At 53.6% G+C, this 22715-nt stretch overlaps 1 protein-coding gene across 21 annotated transcripts in view; it reads right to left on the bottom strand.

Annotated features, from left to right (window-relative positions):
- Window positions 1-22715, bottom strand: part of PCBP3 (poly(rC) binding protein 3) — a 234803-nt gene that overhangs the window by 27715 nt on the left and 184373 nt on the right. The window lies entirely within an intron of this gene.

Genomic DNA, 22715 nt, shown 5'->3' with positions numbered 1-22715 from the left:
TCATTTCTAAGGTGGATTCGTTTATGTATAGCAAAACCAATACAGTATTATAAAGTAAAATAAAGTAAAAAATAAAAAAAGAATACCTTAATCACTTCCTCCAATAAAGGATGCTATTAATAAAAAAATAAATAAATAAAGTGGATTCGTCTCCACTAACCAAACTGTGAAATTGCTGAGTGTCCCCACTTTACCAAGTTTTCAGAAAATGCTTTACATCCGGTATCATGGTCCGCTTACTGTATACTTCCTGCGGAGCCTTGGATCAGCACCTCACCCTCCTGGCAACATTCAGGCTCTGGTACAAGACTATAGACAAGGGGTGGTCACAGGCAGGGGAGCAGGAGGATGGGGACAGCGCACTGTGTGTGCAGGGGACTTGGCTGATGGAACTCGGCCTGACAGAGCTGAGCACCTCCCCTCCAGTCAAGGTGAGCACAGAGTCCAGGTCCAGGGGACAGGCCACCTCCTGCAGGATGTGGAGCGGCCACAGGGGCCAGTGATGAGGACTGGAAGGAGGTCAGGGAGGCAAGGGCAGAATCTGGCGGTCAGTGTGGGGAGGGGACTCCCGGAACAAAGGGATGAGAGGTGGTGCGACTGGTGGGGACGGGTCAGGAGGGGCAGGGTGCTGGGGCCTTTCGGGAGCGCCAGCAGGCATCTCTGTGCCCATGTCTGTGGGGTGCACGGGTGGCGGTTGGCGCAGAGGGAGGGCTTCGGCCAAGCAGCAGATACAGGGTTCTGACAGCACCACTTGGTGGACAGAAGGCAGGGGAAGGGCAGGCAGGGGGCCATGCCAGGTGGCTCACCCGGGACCAGGCCCCAGGCCCACAAAAAGCCCAGGAGAGGGCCAGGAGGAGCCTTGCTCACCAGAGAGGTGGGCAGAGCTGCTCGGTGATGGAGGACAAGCCCCCCTCGCTGGGGGACACGCCGCCCGCCTGCCCACAGGAGCGGAGGTCCTGAGACAGCTGGTGCACGGTGCTGTGATACAGCAGCGTGTAAACACATCACCTTCACACACTCACGTGCTCTGTCTCAGCTGACCAGTACGGAAGCCACCGACCACTCGGGGTTACTGACACTGAAATAAAAATCTCACTGGCCATGTCTGAGTAACCAGCCTCACGTGCTGGCACTGTGTCTGAGGGCACTCCGTCTCTGCAGAGCTCTGGACAGGGCAGGCAGCAGGGCAGGGGTAAGAAGGACCCAGAAAGGAGGGGATGGTCTCGTTCAGAGGATCACAGTGGTGCCAAATAGACCTACTGCCCACCGGGCAGACACCCCACAGCAACCCCACAAGTGTCCCCGAGCTTGGGGTGTGCACAAGGCACCCACGCACCAGCAGAGGGCAGTCAGGTGGGCACTCAAGACACCCACAAACCAGCACAGGCAGGCCAGGTGGGCACCCAGGCACCCATGAACCAGCACAGGCCAGCCAGGTGGGCACCCAGGCACCCACAAACCAGCAGAGGGCAGTCAGGTGGGCACCCAGACACCCATAAGCCAGCACAGGGCGGCCCAGGCACCCACGAACCAGCAGAGGGCAGCCAGGTGGGCACCCAGGCACCCACGAATCAGCAAGGGCGGCCAGGCCAGCAACGCGGCTCCGCCTCCTATGTAATTAGAATCACCTCCTCTGGGGGCGGACAGCAGGGCCCTGGGGCCATCTGTTATGTAAATGTTCCAGCCACGGAGGAGAAAGTGGGTCAGCGAGTGCCAGGGGTGCTCCAGGCTGAGGGCTGTCAACCGCCATCCATCACACGCGCCAGTGAGTGCCAGCCTGACTCACGTGCCAGGAGCAGGCGTCCCAGGCCTCGCCTCCACGGACTGCTGCAGACAGGAGCAGCCCCAGGAGCCGATAAGGCCGCCAGGGGCACCCTTGACCCTGAAGAGCCGGCCCCGCACCACAGGGAAGGCAGGACTCTCTATCCTCAGGCTGCCCCGCCAGGCTCGGGACACCTCCCACCTGAGGCCGCCCCACGTGCCAGCCTCGCTCCCGTCCCTGTGGCTGCCAGGGGTGCTTGGCAAGAAGCAGCAGCCGCACCCCTAGGGGCCCAGCTGGACGCCTGGGTCATCAGAGAGCTCTCCCTGCGCTGGGCGCTCAGAAACTGGTAGATCCTGACAAGAACCCCTCCTTCCGTCCTCCCCACGCTGGGGATTTAATGCATTTAATTCCATTTGATGAGAGGAAGAGGAGAAGCATATATGGCCCCCATCAGGCCTGGCAGGGCCCTCTTCTCGTCCCCCCGGAAGCCTGTCCAGCAGTGGTCTAAATGCTGCTTTGTGCTGACACCACCCATGACACCTGAGTCCAGGTCTCACCCTGCACCCCCGCCCAGGGCACCCGATTTCTGACTGACACCCTCATCCTCTCTTCAAGTTCTGCTTGGGCCTGAGGTTGGGCACACGGTGGGGCAGGGTTCCATTTACTCCTCTTTTCTAGTGTCCTCGTGCGTGTGCGCACTTGCTCAGTCGTGTCTGACTCTGCACCAGCATGGATGGTAGCCCACCAGGCTCCTCCGTCAGTGGGATTTTCCAAGCAAGGATACTGGAGTGGGTTGCCATTTCCTCCTCCAGGGGATCTTCCTGGCCCAGGGATCGAACCTGTCTCTCCTGCAACTCCTGCATTGGCAGGCAGATTCTTCACCACTGAGCCACCTGGGAAGCCCTTTCTTGTATCTTTAGAAAGAAGGTAATGGCATGGACTCAAAGTCTGACTTTTTCCCTAAAGGTTTAGTTCTATAAACGGCTCTCTGCGTGTGGCTTTAGCTGCCTCCCCCAAATTCTTATATTTATGCTTTTTGTCCACTCATGGGAATATACTTTCAAATTTCTCTTATGATTTTTTTTTTTGATTCATGAGATATTTTGAAATGTGTTCCTGAATTTTCAAATATTTGGAGATTTTCTAGATGGTGTTCTATTGATTTCGAATTTAATTCTGTTATGGTTGGAGAACATATCTTGTAATACTTGAGATATTCTAAGTTTATCGAGGACTTGCTTATGGACCAGAATGTGGTCTATCTCTGGTCTGTGTGCCTGGGTGGGCAGTTCCACATAAAGCCAGTATGACTGCAACACTCTTCTGTCCATTACCGAACAGCGGTCTTGACCTGGGTGGAGTGTTCCACAGATTAGAGCATGGACGGCTGTGATGCTCTTCTGTCCATCGCTGAGCAGGAATCTTGACCTGCAGGGGGTGTTCCACAGACTCGATCAGAGCAAGGACGACTGCGATGTTCTTCTGTCCATCGCTGAGCAGGAATCTTGACCTGCAGGGGGTGTTCCACAGACTGGATTAGAGCAGGGACGGCTGTGATGTTCTTCCTGTGATGTTCTTCTGTCCATCGCCGAGCAGGGATCTTGGCATCTCTGACTGTGAGCGCGGGTTCGTCTGTTTCTCTTGCAGTTCTAGCTTTTTTTGCTTCGTGTATTTTAGGCTCCATCGTTAGCATTGTAACCTTTAGTACTGTTACGTTCTGGGGACGAAGTGACCCCTGGATCATGATGAGAGATCCTCCCTTATCTCTGGTAATATTCTTGACTCCAAAACTTACTTTGTTATTAACATAGACACCTGACCTTATTAATTACTAGTGTTAGCATGGAGTCTCTTCTTCCATCTCTTATTTTCCATGTGTGTCTTTATATTCAAAGTGAGTTTCTTGTGGGCAGCATATAGTTGGTCCTTATTTTTTATCTTTTTTGATGATGTGTCTTTTAACTGGGGGTGTTGAGACCGTTCGCGTGACTGTTGCTGCGGGGGAATTTAGTCTATCACCGCATCTGTCCTTTGTTCCCTGGGTCCACTTTTCCTCTGCCATGCTTTGGATTAATGGCACACCCGTTATGATTCCACCTCATCTCCTTTGTTCTCTTACCAGTCCCCACTCTGGGTCTTTTCATCCAGGGGGCGGCTTCAGGGCCTGTGCACAGATGCTGGATCTGACTCAGTCCGTGGGCTGCGGCCAGACGGGCGCAGCACAACCCCACAGCACGGTGCCTGCCTCTTTAGGCCTCTGCACGTTACCGCCACACGTCTGTTATAGATCCCACAGCACCTTGACTGCAGGCAGTCAACTCCCTTTTAAAGGGATTTGGATAATAATACAAATGTCTCTCACGCTCACCCGCGTGGCCATGCTACCATTTCCCTTCTGCCGTAAGAATCCCCCCTTGTATCTGGTCGGGCAGGTCTGCTGGGGATGTGTTCTCAGCTCTGGAGCCTCTGGACAGCTTTACGCCGCCATCTCTGGAAGCCTGTTTCGTCTGGCGCAGTATCCCAGGTGGACAGGGCTCTCTGCCACCCGACCTGCACACTGTCCGAGGGGAGGGTCTGTTGCAGTCTCCCCTTGTCTTTTGAAAGGAAAGCCCTCCTCTCGAGCATATTTAAAGGCGCTTCTCTTCATCACTGGTTTTGATTATGATGTGTTTTGTGTTTTGAGTTCTTGGGGCCTCACTGAACTTCTTGGATCTGTGGTCTTAGAATGTCCATCAAATTGGAAAACTGCAGCTGCGTTTTGCAAGCACAGTTTCTGCCCCACGCGGTGCAGGACCCCTGCAGGCGTGCCGGGCCGCAGCCTGGTCCCTAGGCTCATCTCCGAGGCTCTGCTCCTGCCTCGGACTCGCTTGCCTGCCGCCCTGCACGCCCCTAGGACATCCAATGCATGTGTCCTCTCGGCTCCGCCGTGTCACCTCCAGAAACGCAGCCTGGGTGCTCTTCCCTGCCCCCCAATGTCTCCACCGGACACACTCGACTTCCCGAACACAGGCTGCAGTCACAGGGACGTCAGTGCCCATGCCTGGGTTGTGTAACCGTCGTCCTTTCTGGGTCGAGGGCTGGGCAGGAAAGGTCACCCTGACGCCATATGATGGTGACAAGAGCTCTGGCCATGTGGTCACGGGGTGAGTACCCAGAGGCACCCAGTCACTCCTGGGGGCAGCACAGCCCACACCCCGCCACACAGGGTGAAGGAGACCCCAGTGCTGCCTTGGACGAGCCTGAGGCCCGACCCTGTCTCCAAACCATGTGGCTCCTCCCAACCCGGGATGTGGACCTTCAGCGTGGCCGGGGCACCTCCTCAGGTCAGTTCCAACTGTAAGGAAATTGTCCAAATCGACCCCACCCAGTGCTCAGGAGACACAAATCCACTTTGATCGCTTTGCTTTTGCTCCTCTGCTCGGGGACAGGTGTCACCTTGCCCCCTGAGGCAAAGCCTGAGCCTGAGTTAAGGAAAGGGTGACTCCAGGGACAAGGCTGGCTGGCGACTGGAACCCACTGCATGCCCCCCCTCAACCAGTCTCACGTTTGCTCCGGCCCCTTCTGTACAGAAAGCCTGTGGCGCCCAGCACGGCCCCCAGCATCACCGTTGGGGTCGCCCAGCATGGGGCAGGGACACTCCACGTCTGTGGCATCCGAGGGAGGGCTTGGGCTGCCCTGCTGTGGGCCCTGCACCCAGGTCACTGGGGTGCTCCGTCCGCCTGTGAGAGCTCCCCTGGTCTTTCTTGATGCCAGGCTGGGAGAACTGGGGGGGAGGGTGGGGCAGGTTTCCTGGGACTGCGATCCCGTGCCCACAGGACATCTCACGCACTCATGTGTCCTTCTCTCGAGGACACCGGGGCCACAGCTGGGTGTGTGCCCAGGGCCGAGGAGCGCATCCAACAGCCATTTCCAAGTCCTGCACTCGCACTGCGAGGGGAGACAGACCAGGGAACAGAGGGGGAGGAGTCCCCAGCACTGACTGTCTCCCAGAGCAGGATTTGGGGGCTGGGAGAGAGGCTGAGGGGACCCTGGGTGGGCAGATGCAGCCCCACTTTCGCCCATGGCTGGTCCAGGCTGCTGAGTCTGTCTGAGAGAAAGGCCGCCTGAGGCTGAGGAGCCCGCTGAGCCCAGCACATTCCCACACTCAGGACTGGGCAGGTCAGGGCAGAGGGCAGAGACCCAGCAGTTTCCAAGCAGACCCCAGGCTTTTGTGTGACTGGACTCCTCTCCCATCACAGGACACACATGGGGAGCGGGGGGCTTGCAGCTGACCCCTACATTCCTCTCTCCCCTCCGCTGGCCCTGGCTGCCCCACAAAGCTTTCCAGCCTGCACTCGCCCACGCCGACTGCTCCACATCTAAGGAGGAAGCAGGCCAGAGAGGCACATTCAAGAAGCGAGCACGTAAGGGCCATTCACTGGAACTCTGTCATCACTGCAGTACTGTTCTGTTCCCACGTGTAAAATGCATTCACTTACATTTCACTTAAAACTGGTGGATTTCAGAAGTCAGCGTCAGGGGGTGGGTGGCTCTGGGTGAACGCCTGAAGCTGCCTTTAGGAGGCCAGCAGGAGGGTGAAGTTACACGTGAGGCCACACAGCTGGTCACCGCAGAGGATGATCCTGTTGCTGAGCAGCCACCCCCAATGGGAAGGTACCCGAGAAAGCCTGCTGATGGCCCCTCCAGGGACACCGCCCGGTGGAGCCACTGTGGCCTCTCCTTGCTGGATACCTCTGGGTATGACAGAGGACGTGCGTCAAAGGCTAGTGCCCGGACCAGTGCCAGCTGCTCTCGCCCCTGCTCTCTCCTTCACGAATGCATTCATGCAAGATGCAGATTGAAATTCGCCTTGTAGGAAACTGGTAATTAATAACTTTGTTAATTCAACACATATTCCCTGGCCATGACTAAGCTCCAGGCATTGTGCTGTCCTAAAAAGGGGAGTAAACAGGGAGGAAGAGCCTGTCAGGAAACCCTTATCATGACACAGGAGCCAAGGAACTGGAGGAGGGCTGGGCCCACAGAGCAGGGCCCACCAGGGAAATCCCCTCCCCCAGTGTGGGGCCCCCTGAGAGCCAGTCCCCGGTCAGCATGAGACCCCAGGCAGCAACTGGGGCTGGGCGCACTCCTGGGGAAGCAATGAGAAGGACTGTTGACCGGAATCCTGGAATGCCCCCGAGGCAGCGGGTACACAGGCCGTCCCATCCCAGGAAGGGGGTGGAGCTATGAGGTTCACGGCTGGGAAAGGAGATCCCCCCACCGGCATCCCAGGGCTCCCTGCTGGCCCAGGGCTCACCTGGCCTCCTATGGTGACAGCACCTACGCTAACAGAGCATCTGCGGTGGCAGAATAAGGAGGCCTCGGCACTGAGCAAGGTGCGTGTGCCGCCCCGCGGGGCCTGACTCAGGAAACCCAGGTAGTTCCACAGGCTGCAGTTACGGTTCTCCGGATTCCTCTCGAGCAAAGCCATGTTCGGGAGCCACTGGTCCTAATTCCCACCCAACGCTCCCCTCCTTCCATCTGCCAGGAATTCTGGGAGGCTGCCAGCAATAGGAACCAACTAGCCACAGAACCCAGGGCCTGCTCTCCTTTGTGAAAGAAATCACCAGGGGCAGTGAGTTGGGAGTTAAGTGATGGGTGGTGGGTGAGGAAGTGGGGGCAATGCCTCCTTCCATGAGCAGAACCTATTAATTATACACATATAATGCAATACCTAGGCAATCACTGAAGAGCTGCAAAGGGGATACTCATGAACACTATCAATAAATCCAAATAGAATCAATAAAAATGTTGCGTTACCCACAGGAAAGCAGGTGATAAGGAAACAGAAACAAACAGGGAGAACAAACAGAAAACAAAAAATAAAATAGCTAACTTAAGTTCTAACCTCTCAATAACTACATTAAATGTAAATAGTCCAAAGTGAAAGTGAAGTCGCTCAGTCGTGTTCAACTCTTTGCGACCCTGTGGACTGAAGCCCACCAGGCTCCCCCGTCCATGGGATTTTCCAGGCAAGAGTACTGGAGTGGATGCCATTTCCTTCTCCAGGGGATCTTTCTGATCCAGGGATCGAACCCGGGTCCCCTGCATTATAGGCAGGTGCTTTTACCGTCTGAGCCACCAGGGAAGTCCAAATAGTCTAAATTTACCAATAAAGGAAACAGAATGGCAGAGAGAACTAAGAAAAATGAGTCACCCATATGCTGTCAATAAAAAAATCATTCACTTCAGTTACAAAGATGCAAACAGACTGAAAATAAACTCTGGGGAAAGGTGTGTCGTGCCACCACTAATCAGAGGAAAGCAGGAGTGGCTATATGAGTGTCAGATAAAATGTGGGTACAGAGCACTGAAAATCATCAAAGGTGGAGAGAAAGTGAAAGTGAAAGTGAAGTTGCTCAGTCGTGTCCGACTCTTTGCGACCCCATGGACGGTAACCTATCAGGCTCCTCTGTCCATGGGATTTTCCAGGCAATAGCACTGGAGTGGATTGCCATTTCCTTCTCCAGCAGATCTTCCTGACCGAGGGATCGAACCCAGGTCTCCAGCATTGTAGATGGACGCTTTACCGTCTGGGCCACCAGGGAAGGTGGAGAGAGGCACTATATAATGATGAGTCCATCCATGAAGAAGCACAGCAAGCAGTCCTAATAGCATATGAATCACACGCTAGGACGGTAAAATATGTGAAGCACAAACTGACAGAACTGAAAGGAAAAATGTAGAAATTCACAGTTACAGCTGAAGACTTCAGTACCATCTCGACAGCTGAAAGAACAGCTGGGTGGAAATCAGTAGGGACATGGAACTCACAACACCATCAATCAACCGGACCTAGTCAACATCCACAGCACGCCTGGGACCAGCACGACACACAGGACACACACCAGTACAGAACACACCCTTGGCCATAAAACAAACCTCAGCACATTTAAAAGAACCGAAATCATATGGTATGTTCTCAGATCACAAAGGAATCCAATGAGAAATCAATCACAGAAATAACAGAAAAGTCTCCAAGCACACGAAAACTAAAACAATACCCATTGAAGTAATCCTTGGGTCAAAGAGGCAGTCTCAAGGATTATAAAAACATGTCGACCTGAATGTATCATGTCTGTGTGTGTGTTAGTCACTCAGTTGTGTCTGACTCTTTGCAACCCTGTAGACCGTAGGCCACCAGGCTCCTCTGTCCATGGAATTCTCTAGGCAATACTGGAGTGGCTAGCCATTCCCTTCTCCAGGGTACCTTCCTGACGGGGATTGAACCCAGGTCTCCTGCATACAGGCAGATTCTTTACTGTCTGAACTATCAGGGAAGCCCGTATCATGTATGCCTGAATAAAATACATATAACTGAAAAAATACAATATACCAAAATTTGCAAAACACAAAGCAGTGCCTAGAGGGAAATTTATGGCACAAAATACATTTCAGAGAAAAAGAAAAAGTCTTAAATAAATAATCTAAGCTCTCATTTTAAGAATCTAGAATAAGAACAAAATAAATCCAAGTAAACAGAAGGAAGGAAATAATGCAGAAATAATAAAAATTGGAAACAGGGAAACTAAAGAAAATCAATAAAATAAAGAGCTGATTCTTTTAAAAGGTTAATAAAATTGACAGACTTCTAGGGTGACTGAGAAAAAAAGAGGACAAGACAAAACACCATTATAAGGAGTGAAACAGAAGCTATAGCTAAGAACCCCGCATACATCAAAGGGCTAACAAAGCGCTAGGAACAAGGCCACATGAACAAACTGACCCCAGGTTAACTGGCTTGCTCTTTGAAAAAGGCAGACTGGCGCAACTCACCTAACATGAAATAGATCATCTGAATAGCTCTACCTAGCAGCTGAGGAAACTGGCTTCATAATCTTGAAAACCTCCGGAAAGAAATCTCCAAATTCAAAGCATTTCACTGGAGATTTTACCAACGGTTTCAAGAGTTAATCCCAGTTCTACAAAATCTACTTCAGAAAACAGAGGAGAAGAGAAACATTTCCCAATCCACTTAATGAAGCTAGCATGAGCCTGGCACAAAAGTCAGTAGAAAGATGGTACAAGGGACAGTACAAAAGGAGAAAACTGCCCTCAAATATACTGGTGTAAAAATCCTATAAAGACCATGGTAAACAGAATTCATCAATACGCAGAAAGAAATATACATTACCATTCTTCCAGTGACTCAAGGCTGGTAGAGTATTCAAAAATCAACTTGTGAAATTAATCATATCAACAAACTAGAGAAGAAATATCACTTGATCATATGCAGAAAGGCACTTGACAAAATTCAACACCCACTCGTGATAAAAACTCTCAGTAAAAAATACAGGAATAGAAGGGAACTTCCTCAACTCGATAAACAGCATCTCCGAAGACCTGTGTCCAACATCACACTTGGGGTTGAATCCTTTCACTTAGAACAGGGCACGGATGTCTCCTCTCCTCTCCCCACTGTGACTTACACAGTCTAAGGGGTTTAGCCAGCACCACAAGGAAGAAAAGGTGACGAGAGGAGCCTGATCAGAAGGAAAAAAATAAAGCCGTTCCAATGCCTGGTGGCTCAGACAGTAAAGAATCAACCTGCAAATGCGGGAAACCTGGGTTCAATCCCTGGGTCGGGAAGATCCCTTGGAGAAGGGAACGACAACCCACTTCAGTATTCTTGCCTGGAGAATTCCGTGGACAGAGGAGCCTGGAGGGCTATAGTCCATTATGTCGCAAAAGAATCAGATACAACTGAGCAAATAACACACACACACACACACAGGTGTTAATCTAGCAAAACATGTGTAGGACTTATATGCTAAGAACTACAAAATGCTGATTAAAGAAATTAAAGATCTAAATACATGGAGATACAGAATGTGTTTACAGATCACAAGACTCATCACAGTAAAGATGTCAGTTCTCTCTGAGATGATGTACGACTTTAACATAATTCCTATTAAAACTCCAGCAAGAATTCCATAGATACAGACAAGCCACTGTAAAATCTATATGGAAAGGTAAAGGAGCTAGAATAGTTAAAACAATTTTCTGACAAAGGAAAATAAAGTAGGAGGAGTCGGTTTCCTCAACAGCTGCCATGATCAAGGCTGCGGTATCAGCAGAGGGAATCAACGGAGCAGGGACAGAGCACAGAATCCAGAAACAGGCTCACACGGATGTGCCCGGCTGATGTCTAATGAAGATGTGAATGGAGTTCAGTGGAGGAAAGACAGCTCTTCAACATGCAGGGCTGGAGCAACTGAACACTGGAGACAAAAATGGACTCTGACCTAGAAGTCATCCCTTGCATAAAAATCAACTCAAAATAGAAAACAGATTTACATGAAAAATATAAAGCTATAAAACTTTTAGAAAAAAAAAGAAAAAACCCTCGGGGTTCAGGGTAAGGCAGAATTCTTAGACTTGACACTAACAGCATGATATACGAAAGGGAAACCTGATAAATGAGATGTGTCAAAACTAAAGACCTTTGTTTGCCAAAGAATATGTTAGGAGGATGAAGACACAAGCTACAGATGGGGAGAGAATATCTTCAAGCTGCATGTCTGACACGAAACTAGTTTAAAGCATACGCAGGGATCAGACTCGACAGTGGAAAACAAACAGTCCAATTAGAAAATGGGCAAAAGGCATGGACATTTCACCAAAGAGGACAGATGTTCGTGTCATTAACTACCAGGGAGATGCAAATTACTGCCCAGGAGGAACCACCATTCACCCGTCACCGTGGCTAAATAAACCGCAGAGGCCACACCAGCCCCGCCGGGAGGGTGTGGAGCCACCAACAGGCCACGCAGGTGCTGCAGGGAGTGGCCTGGTCACCTGGAACAGTGAACATGCATCTACCCTTCGAGCTGGGATTCAGTGCAGAGCAGGGAAGACTGGTGTCCTCACAAAAGCCTGAATGTGAGCTCATGGTATTAGTAATTGCCCAAAGCAGGACCCAGCACCTAATCCAGCGGTTGGTGCGACAGTCGAGGGGCATCCCTGCAGTGGACCGAGACCGCACACAGAACCTGCTCCTCCAGGAGGTGGCACCAACTGCCCCATGCGCTCAGCAACCGGGGGTGGGGGGCTGGGAGAATTATGCTGTGTGAAAAAGGCCAGTCCCCAAGGTCACACACTGTGCAATTCCACTGACTCAACATGGTTGAAATGATAATATTAGAAAACTGAGCAGATCACGGCCTGCCTGGTCCCTGCTCTGCCATCCTTCCCTAGCCTCAGGGTCTCCCTTCCTGCAACAGGCTGACCCTTGCCAGCCCGGCCAGGGCCTTCCCCCAAGAGTGCTCCCTACAGGCCCTCACCTGAACCCCTGACTGCCAGCACCTGCCTCCCGTGCCTCGGCCCCCACAGCCCCGGCCTGCTGGTGGAGGACACGCTTCTCTCTGCCATTCAACACAGAACCCCCTGTTCCCAGCTCCAGTCCAGGCTGCCGTGAGCAGGAGCCCATCCAGTGCTCACTCAAAGACGGATGATGCAGACAGTGGATGCTGAGTCCAGCCCATTTCTAGGCCTCACAGGATGTTCTGGAACAGAACTTGGCGATTTCTGAACTCTGAACTGGTGCGTGTGGGCGTCCAAGATGGTTTTCCTTCCCTCCCGTCTGCTCCCTCACTCATTCACAGACCCACTCGCCAGGGGTCTGTTGGGTAATGGGTGGGAGCTTCCTGGGGACACAGGTGGGGAGGGCAGGACAAGGCCCTGCCTCCAGGCAGAGTCAGGACAGGACAGGGGACTCTGCCTACGCAGCCAGAGGGGGACCTGTTCCCTCCTCCTTCCCAGGCTCCGGTTGGTTTGCAAGCCTCCTAGTTCCCAGAAGAGGGCAGAGGAAGCACTCCTGTAGGAACCAACAGAAGGCTGCACAAAGTTCAGGAAGCAGAGCTGCCCCAGGTCCCTTGTCCAAGGGGAGCACCACCCGCCTCCACATTCTCCCTTCTTCTGAGTGGCTCCAATGAGGAAAACTGAGTTTGTTTTCAGTTTCATGGGTTTCTGGTCTTGCTTTTATCATTTCCTCCCTCCTGCTTGCCTCTTCTTTCCTTAGTTTCTTAAGGTAAAAGCTTGGATAACTGTCTGTAAACGTTTCCCATGTTAGCATTTCATGCTTAGGTTTCTGGAGGTGCTGACTCCCTTGATTCCTAAGAATTTAGAGACGTGCGTGTATTGTATACATTATCTCCCAAGTATTTCCTACATTCTTCTGCTGCCTCCTCTTTGACCAGCACATCATTTACAGCAGTGTGCTTTGATTTTCAAGTATTTGGGAAATTTTGTTTCTTTGGTTATTGATTTCTAGTTCAATTGCAGTCTAGTCAGAACATATATTTCTTGTGATTTCAACTGTTTTAAATTTGTTGGGCTTTTATTTTCATACATAGTATAGTCTACCTCGGGAACACCTTGTATGCCCATGAGCCATGTCCCTTGGTGGCCAGGTATACTGTCCTGCAAGGCCACTGCCCTGTCGGTCACTGAGAGGGGACCTGGATCTCCAACTACAGCTGTGACCGTGCCCCCGCTTGTCCTACCAGGTTTTGTTCTATGTTTTGAGGCTCTGTTAAGCAGTGTATGTACATTTGGGCCGGACGTGTCTTCCTAGAGAACTGACCGTCTCATATTCATGCAACATCCCTCTAACCCTGGTTGCCACCTCGTCCAGAAGCCTGCTTCATCTCACATTAGTGCAGCCACCACAGGCTGGTCTTGATCAGTGTTCACATGACGTATCTTTCAGCCAGCCTGCCAGGAGCTTTATATATTCCACGTTGGTGTCTTGCTGGCTGCACATAGACTGATCGTGCTTTTCTCTCTACTCTGATCGTCTCTTACTTTGAATCAATCTGTTCCCAGAATTTACTTTTTATGTTTAGGTGTAATAACTGTCGACTCTCATGTCTGTGGACTCTCATGTCTGTGTATGTGTATTACACATGTGTGTTGCGTACTTCTGAAATAATTTTAGATCCATGAGTAGCTGCAAAAATAATACAGAGTTTCCATGGCCCATTCACCCAGCTTCTGTCTGATATAACTGCAGTACATTATCAAAACCAGTAATGGACCTTGGTCAGACATTAGTAACTAAACAGCATGGGCTCCTACACACCTTTGTTGGTGTGTGGCTCTCTGAAATCTTGTCACACATACAGATTTCCCTAACTGCCCACATGAGCAGGGTCATGTGGAGAGTCCAGTGGGCAGTTTGCAACCACTTACTCTCCTCAGTCCCAGCCCTGGGAAAGCCCAGTCTGCTCTACATTGCTACAACTTTATCATCTCCAGAACTTCCTGGAAATCCAACCAGGCCAAGGCACTCAGGATAACGATGCTGCTTCAGGTAACGGAGGCCCGTTGGTCATGGTGACTGGGCGGCACCCACTGCACACTGCACACGACTGTGTCCAGCTCCCCCAGGAAGGACATCGGGTGGACTCCAGCTTAGGCGGATCACAAATAAAGCAGCACATGCTTGTCGTCACACGAACACAAGGTTGCATTTTTCTGTGATAGATACCCAGGGCTGTGACTGCTGAACGGTACAGTAAGTGTACATTTAACTTCGGCCCAGAGAATTCCATGGACTGTATAGTCCACGGGGTCGCAAAGAGTCAGACATGACTGAGTGACTTTCACTTCTTTTCACTTTGTAGGAAGCCGGCAAACTGTTTTCCATTCCCACCCCGCCTGCCCCGAGGGTGAGACAGATCTGGTTCTGGGCGACCGTGCCAGCACTTGGGGGTGTCAGCGTGTTACTTTGGCCATCTGCAGAGATGGTGGTGATGTCTCCTTGTGGCTGACTCTGTTTGCTCCTAGACACCCGCTCAGGTGCATGCCTCTTACCTCACCAGCCTGCTGGGAGAAGTGCCTGCCGGTCTGCTGTCTGTCCTGCAACTGCACTGTCCTCCTTTCCTTCTGTGGAGGCTAAAAGAGCTGCTCCGACGGCCCAGGACACTGCCCTTCACCGGACGTGATTGATGACGATCGTCTCTGAGGCTTTGCTTTGTCTTTTCATATCTTAACAGGATATTCCAGGCAGCAAATACTTCTAACTGTGATGAAGCACAAATTCTCAATTTTATCTTTTATGACTTTTAATACTTTTATATTTTATGAATGAGTGCTTTTCTCTTGTATTTTCTTCTAAATAGGTTATAGTTTTAGATTTTGCATTTAGAGATTTGATCCATTTTGAGTTAATTTTATGTAAGATGTGAAGTTTGCCGAGGTGTTTTTTTTTTTCTTTGTTTTATGCATCGTTCGTTTGCTTCTACACCACCTTTTGAAAAGACCGTCCTTTCTGTAATAAACTGCTTTATTATCTTTGTCAAAATCAGTTGTCCACATGTGTGTGGCATATTCCGGGCCATATCCTGTTTATGCAAATGCAGACCTACCCACCAGCACCACCGTGTCTGGATAACTGTAGCATTATGGCAACTTAAAGTTACTCCAATTTCAATCTTTTTCAAAACTTTCTTGGTTCCATGAGTTCATTAGTGTTTTCACAAACTTAAAAATCGTCTTGCGTGCATCTACACACATCCCACTGGGTATCTGACCAGAGAGGCATCACACCCTCAGACCCCCTGGGAGGCCCGAGCTCGTTGAGAGTCCCTGCTGTGAACATGGAGGGCTCTGCCTCAGGTCCTTGATTCCTCTCGTCAGTATTTTCTAGTTTTCAGCATACAAATCCTGTGCGTATTTTTAAGACATATAGCAAGTATCTAACTTTTTGGAGTTCTTGTAAATGGTGCATCTTGAACTCTGGTTTCTGATTGTTCGCTGGTGGTCTATAGAATAGAACTGACTTCTGTATGTAGGTCCTGCATTCTTAACAAGTGAACTTGCTCATTACCATTAGTTTCCAGAGTTTTTTTGGTAGCATAATGGAATTTACAAGATAGACAACAGTGATACTTACAAACAGGGACTGTTTCTTCCTTTCCAATCTGTATGCCTTTTCTTTTCTTGTCATGTTGAATGGGCTAGAACTTGCGTCCTCTGTTCACAGGTGTGGTAAGAGCAGACATCCTGTCTTCGTGATTTTAGGGGAAGCACCAGTCTTTCACCACTAACTCTGAGGTGAGTTGGTATTGATAGTCGTTTCTTACTCCAGCACTCCAGAACCCAAACTTCTTCAGATCTTTTATATTGACTCAGTGGGCAAAATCTGTTTATAACCAGTAGTATATAGTAACAATGGCACCCCACTCCAGTACTCTTGCCTGGAAAATCCCACGGACGGAGGAGCCTGGTGGGGTGCCATCCATGGGGTTGTGAAGAGTCAGACACAACTTCAGGTTCACTTTTCACTTTCATGCATTGGAGAAGGAAATGGCAACCCGCTCCAGTGTTCTTGCCTGGAGAATCCCAGGGACGGTGGAGCCTGGTGGGCTGCCGTCTATGGAGTCGCACAGAGTCGGACACGACTGAAGCAACTTAGCAGCAGCAGCAGCAGCAGTATATAGTGAAATTCTGAAGAAACAAACTTTCCAGTTCTTCTTTTTTAGAAGAATATTTGAAGCAGAAGAATCCTAGCACCGCAACACCATCCTCAGGCGACGTGCAGCAGCAACAGCAGAAGCAGCAGCCAGTGTGCCCCACCCTCACATGTCCAAACACGGGGCCAGTCCGGCCCTGTCTCACGTATGAGCCCCACGAAACGGGGTGGCCACAAACTGGTCCAGGGTTCAGGCTCCACACCACCAGCCTGGGGCCCTACTGACGCTCATCAGACATAAACCGAGTCCGTTTCAGATATGAGGGGAAGAGGTCGAGTCGCAAAGTGGGGGGTGAATTCTGAGTCCTGAGGCATGCTCTGGGGGTGGAGGGTCGGAGATTTGGATGTTAAAGCAGAGGCCGTTCACGGCAGCCCACAGTCCCCAATAGGGGAATTCCCACCCAGAGAGGGAGCTGCCAGAGTCCCGCCTGCCAGGCGCCAGCTGAGGCTGCGTGGGTGCTGTGAGCGCTTGGTGCTCTGCCGGTCCAGTGAGCTATGCTCCGTCTCGGGCTGCGCGCAGAGCCTCAGCTGTACTGGGGAGACTGTGGAGGGACCTGGGTGGGGGTGGGCGCAGATCTGATTTATCCTGTTTAACAGCTCACTGCCCCGTCAAGCTGCTCGAGGCCGGGATAGCACAGACCCACAGAGCTTCTTGGCTGCTCTCTGTCCCTGGAGGCTCACAGCGCAGAGCTCATCCTTGAGGCCGCAGAGGAGGGAGGTTTCTGCAGGAAAATGTTCTTTCTGGTCTCAGTTAACGTTAGAAAGATGTTCAGGCCAACGCAACCTGACTGCACACAGTCTGCCAGCTCATCACTCAAGTGTCTAGAGAGACGAAGGCACCGCATGCTCACCGCTGTCCCTGCTTTAGAGGCCATGGAGCAGGGTCTCTCCTCTTCTAGGAAGATGTGGACCTCACCCACAATGCCTACACTCCTGTCCCACATCTGGGGAAGTGCCCAGGGTCCAGGGTGTCACCTACATCAGGCCTCATGGCTCACACACGTTCAAATCACATCAGATGCTGATCACATCTGCCCCGGGGAGAGCAGACTCCCTGGGCCCTGCTCTGGTCCTGTGGTGAGGCCCGCATGTGGACTTGGCTCTCCTGAGGCCATGGCTGTAGGAGCCCAGAGTCTCCGTGTGCCTGGCACTGTACACAGCAGGTGCTTGTTCTGTCCCCACACTTTACCTGCCCCCCAACTCTCTGGCCACAGCTGGAGGCAGACCACGGCAGGGTCTTCAGTCTAACGCTCAGTGTCCAGCTGGAGCCTGTGCTGGGGATGCAGAATCAGGAGGCAGCCACTGCCTTCGAGGGGTCAGTCTAGGGAGAAACGGCCTGCAGGCAGGACAGCTGGCTGTCCCAAAGGCTGAGTCCATGTTTGGTCCCCATCCCGCCCCTCAGCTATCCGTTCCAGTCAGTCAGAGAGCAGAAAGGACCTCTTCTGGAACGATGAGCAGGCGGGTTGTCGTGGGCTCTGGGCCAGGAGATGTGAGGGTCGAGAAGTTGGGGCAGGTTCCCATGTTCTTCTGCACTGGGGGGCCTGGGGGGGCCTGGGCAGCCTCCCTCCTATCTGTACCCTGGACAGGGCTGTCTGAGACCCCGGAGCCAGGGGTGGGCAGGCTGAGCTTTGGCTGGGAGAAGTAGCCGATGAGGGCAGGAGCATGCAAAGCCCAGGCTGCACGTCTGCTGGACTTGGTGCTCCGCAGGCCTGGGTCCACCCTCAGCTTGAGTTTTCTGATGTCCTATGACCTGGCTCAGCACATCAGATGGAGGCTGGTGGGAGAGGACTGGATGGGGGTTTGGGGGAAGGGGACAGAGCCATGCTTATTGACCCCACCGTCCAGCAACAGGTCCCTGCAAGTGTGTGTGTGTGTGTCCACCCAGGACCTCCCAAACAGTTGGGCGCAGAGCACAGCACCTAGAGGGGCAGCCAAGGTGGAGCCCTTGGAGCCTCAGAGGGGTGCACAGCCAAGGTCACCCAGGCCGCCGGGTCCTGGCTGGGGAGCAAGTCCTGCCATGGGCTGGCCACATGTGTGCTGCAAGCCAGCAGTTCCAGCCTCTGCTCAGCTAGAGACTCTGAGTCAAAGAAGAGCGAACCGGTTGTAACACGGGACAACTACCGATTGCGATGCTGCACCTCGGCGAGGTCCTCTCCTGGGACTGACGGGGACTCACTGTGGGGACTCACTGTGGGGAGCTGGGTCACAGGATCAACACATCAAACAATCAAACGAACACTAACCAGCGATACCTAAAGCTGACATCGCGTTTACTGTGTGCCAGGCAGAGTCCTTCCGCAGCCCCACCAGGAGGGGCCCCTCCCTCCATTTCACAGACCGGCTAAAAAGGCGGGGCTGGGGGCAGGGGGCCAGGATGAGCTGGGCAGTGAAGAACTGGGACTCAGCGCCCAGGCAGGTGCACAGGGACAGAAGAAGATGTCCTCAGGACTTTGGGGGCATCTACGCAAACAAGGAAAGCCCTGGTCTGGAGCTTGTGCCCTGGGGCACAGAGCTCTTAATTCCAGCTTTCATTACAAGGCAGGGACACTGATGGTCATTTATATCAATAAGAATGTGGGAATCGGGGAATCATTTTAGATAAACATAACAAAAGAAAGGACGTAGCTCTGTTAGTGTGAAAAGCAAAGGAGGCCAAGGTCAGCTGAGCTCTTGAGATTTTTAAGGAGAATGAAACCCAACAGTTATGAAGGAAAAAGCTGGGTGCAGGGCAGGCTGGTCGACATCACAAGGTGAGACCAAGGCATGGCCTCATTCCTGAGAGGAACAACCTCCTCCACTTAGGAACCAGGGGCTCAAAGAGAGCCCCTGACCCCTCCCCAGGGTTGCTCTCTGGGCAGAAGGTGGGCTTACCAGCCCATGACTTGCCCGGAAAGCATCCCCAGAACCCTGTCTCCTCTCCAGGCTCTGAGGAGGCGGGGCATGTCCTGGGGGGCCTGCCTCCCCACTAGTCACACAAGGAGGTCGGCCTCCCTGGGCTGCCGGATCCCGTCAGGACCCTGGGGAGCAGGCAGGGAGGGTGGGAGCAAACCTCGCTTCCTCGGAGCAGGGAGCCCGCAGGCCCTGCTGAGAGGCAGGGGTCCCTGGGGGAGAAGGAGGGACCAGAAATGTGAGGACTCGGCCCCCACCCACCCCCTGCCCTGGGAGCTGGGCCCTCTCCTGGGTGAGGGAGCCTTAGGTGCTAACTTGGATCCCCCGATCGAAAGGGTGGCTTTCGTTTCCTAAAAAGACCCAGGGTCACCCGGGCTTCAGATGAGAGCTGTGCATGGGCAGAATCGCCAACTGTGAGTCCCTGCCCCCAACACTGATGCTCCGGCTGGGATTAATCCCGACTTTAATCCTCGGATGCCCGTTAATCCTGCATCTCTGCACAGCCCGCATGGTCCTTTCCCTGCAACGGCCGGCTTGTTCTCCTCTGAGCTGAGCGGGGGACGCAATGGCAGGTGCGTGCGCTGGGAGGGGGGGCTCTGTTCCGGCCTCCTAAACACAAAGGCAGATCTGTAAAGCCAAGTCCGCACACGGCATGGGCAACCCCAGAGAGCCCCCGACATGGGGTGCACATCGGGCTCCGCTCTGCTGGGAGGAAGTGGGTCACACAACTTCGGGAGACAAGGGCCCCTGAGCAGCAGGACCTGAGGCTGAACAGCAGGGAGGGAGGGACTCACAGTGCTGCCCGAGCAGACCCCACCCCCATCCACCTGGGTGCTGACAGGACGCAGCCCCCTGGTTCTGGCATCGCTCACCCATTTCCTCAGCTCCGGGCCGGGTCCATGTGTCTGGGGGCTGCACTCGGGGAACAGGCAGGGGATGAGGATGGGGTGATGTTCTGGGCCCAGGTGGTCAGCTGGCCAGGCTTCTGGAGGTAGCCCCATGGACACGGCCAGGGGACAGGGCCTGGCCCCCTCCCTCACCACCAGGGCTCAGGCAGAGAGTCCCCGAACCCATGGCATTGCCCACAGGCCCCAGGACACTGCCCCGGAGGCTGTGTGGTGTTTAAACCTCAAAAAGTGGAAGAAACATGTTTCTCAGTCACCAGAACCCTATTGTAACAAGAGTGAATCCTTTTAAAACCAAGTACAAAGAGCGGAATCAAAAGTCCGACCGCAGGGCAGGGCACTACCCCTGCTGAGGTGCGAGCGTGGCAGGGTGGCTGTGGGTGGCCCCTTGCGTGGGGACACAGGACTGGGGGCTTGGAAAGCCCTGCCTCAGAGCAGCACTGAGCCCCTCCCCGGGGGTCGCTGTGTGCGTACCCTGAGCAGTCCCCAGGGACATACAGGACCTTCTGCATACATCTCTCAGACAGCATGTGCCCTCCTGGCTTGAGGTTAAAAGCAGGGTGGTTTAAAGGCTATAGAACATGCAAGCCTCAAATCACAGCTGGATTTCAGACCCGCCAGCCCTGGAGAAATGGAAACCCACTCCAGTACTCTTGCCTGGAGAATCCCATGGACAGAGGAGCCTGGCAGGCTACAGTCCAGGGGGTCGCAAGTGTCGGACACAACTTAGCAACTAAACCACCACCACCAACCCAGACAAGGAACAGCTCTGCCTCAGGGCTCAGCCCCAGCGCCCAGCGAGCACTGTGGGGGCACCCCCATCCCCAAGGGCCCTGCCGGGGTCTGGGTGCTGAGTGCTCTGTGGCTCCTCCTGCTGAACGGGGCTCCAGGCCACGAGAGTGGCCACAGGAGGTTGACCCTGCTGTCCCTGGGCAGCGGCCTCCTGCTTGGGGTGAGGACCGTGCTCGTCCGCATGGGGACGTGGCCCTGCCAGGCTGCCCTTCTGACCCACCCACTCCTGGAACGTTGCTCGGCTTGTGCCACCCTGGTCCCTGACACCTGCAAGCTTGTGGAAACTGGGCCCTGGGCTGTTTCTGAGCTGCAGCTACAGCCTGGCCTCCAGGCTTGCAGGCTGAGCCCCTCAGTGCCTTCTGGGCCGCATGCCCATAGGGGCCATCCCTGGACAAGACCCTTCCAAGCCATCACACATCTCTGAACCTTTTAGCCCACTGCCTCGGTGCAGACATCAGCGTATGGTCTGGATGCCTGGTGGACCCATGCCTGTTACTGAGCAGTGTGTCTGCTCCTGCTGACCAAAACGCCACCGTTCCTACAGGCCCATCTCTCCCAGGCCTGCCTGCCCCTCTGCTCCCGCCACAGGTTCACACTCCGCCTGGCAGTGCGCTTCCACACAGGCTTCATTCCCTTTCCTCTCCTGCCTTCTTCTGGATCATTCTGAACAATACCCCCAGCCCACACCTCGGGCTGAGGGAAGTGAGCCCAGCCTCGGCCCTGCCGCTGGTCCCCCTGGCCCTGGCTCCTGATCGGGTTCCCAGGGTCACCCTCTGCTGCCTGGGCTCGGCCTGGACGGCGGGCCGGCCGCCCTCCTCCACAGGGTCTCCTCTGGCTCTACACTGTGGCAGCGGGGTCTCTATGCAGGAAGGGCACAGAGGGAGCAGATCCCATGTCACTCCAGGGTGAGAGGGACCCCGCTGCCAGGTCACACTCGGGAGCAGGACACACGCAGGTGCAGGACACATTTGGGGAGCAGGACACACTCGAAAGCAGGACACACGCGGCAGCAGGACACACTTGGGAGCAGGACACATGCAGGAGCAGGACACACACGGGGAGCAGGACACACTCAGGGAACGTGACACACTCGGTAGCAGGACACACGTGGGAGCAGGACACACACGTGAACAGGACACACACGGGGAGCAGGACGCACACGGGAGCAGGACACACACGGGGAGCAGGACGCACACGGGGAGCAGGACACACACGTGAACAGGACACACACGGGGAGCAGGACACACACGTGAACAGGACACACACGGGGAGCAGGACGCACATGGGAGCAGGACACACACAGGGAGCAGGACGCACACGGGGAGCAGGACACACTTGGGAGCAGGACACATGCAGGAGCAGGACACACACGGGGAGCAGGACACACTTGGGAGCAGGACACATGCAGGAGCAGGACACACACGGGGAGCAGGACACACTCAGGGAACGTGACACACTCGGTAGCAGGACACACGTGGGAGCAGGACACACACGTGAACAGGACACACACGGGGAGCAGGACGCACACGGGAGCAGGACACACACGTGAACAGGACACACACGGGGAGCAGGACGCACACGGGAGCAGGACGCACATGGGAGCAGGACACACACGGGGAGCAGGACGCACACGGGAGCAGGACACACACGTGAACAGGACACACACGGGGAGCAGGACACATAGGGGGAGGAGGACACAGTCAGGGGCAGGACACACACCTGAATAGGACACACACGGGGAGCAGGACACACGCGGGAGCAGGACATACACGTGAACAGAACACACGCAGGAGCAGGACACATGAAGTTGCAGGACACACTTGGGAGCAGGACACACACGGGAGCAGGACAC

Source organism: Ovis aries, chromosome 1, assembly GCF_016772045.2.
Source record: "Ovis aries strain OAR_USU_Benz2616 breed Rambouillet chromosome 1, ARS-UI_Ramb_v3.0, whole genome shotgun sequence".
Taxonomy (NCBI): Eukaryota; Metazoa; Chordata; class Mammalia; order Artiodactyla; family Bovidae; genus Ovis; species Ovis aries.
Note: the sequence above shows the minus strand (reverse complement) of the source record. Positions and strands in the feature narration are given on the sequence as shown.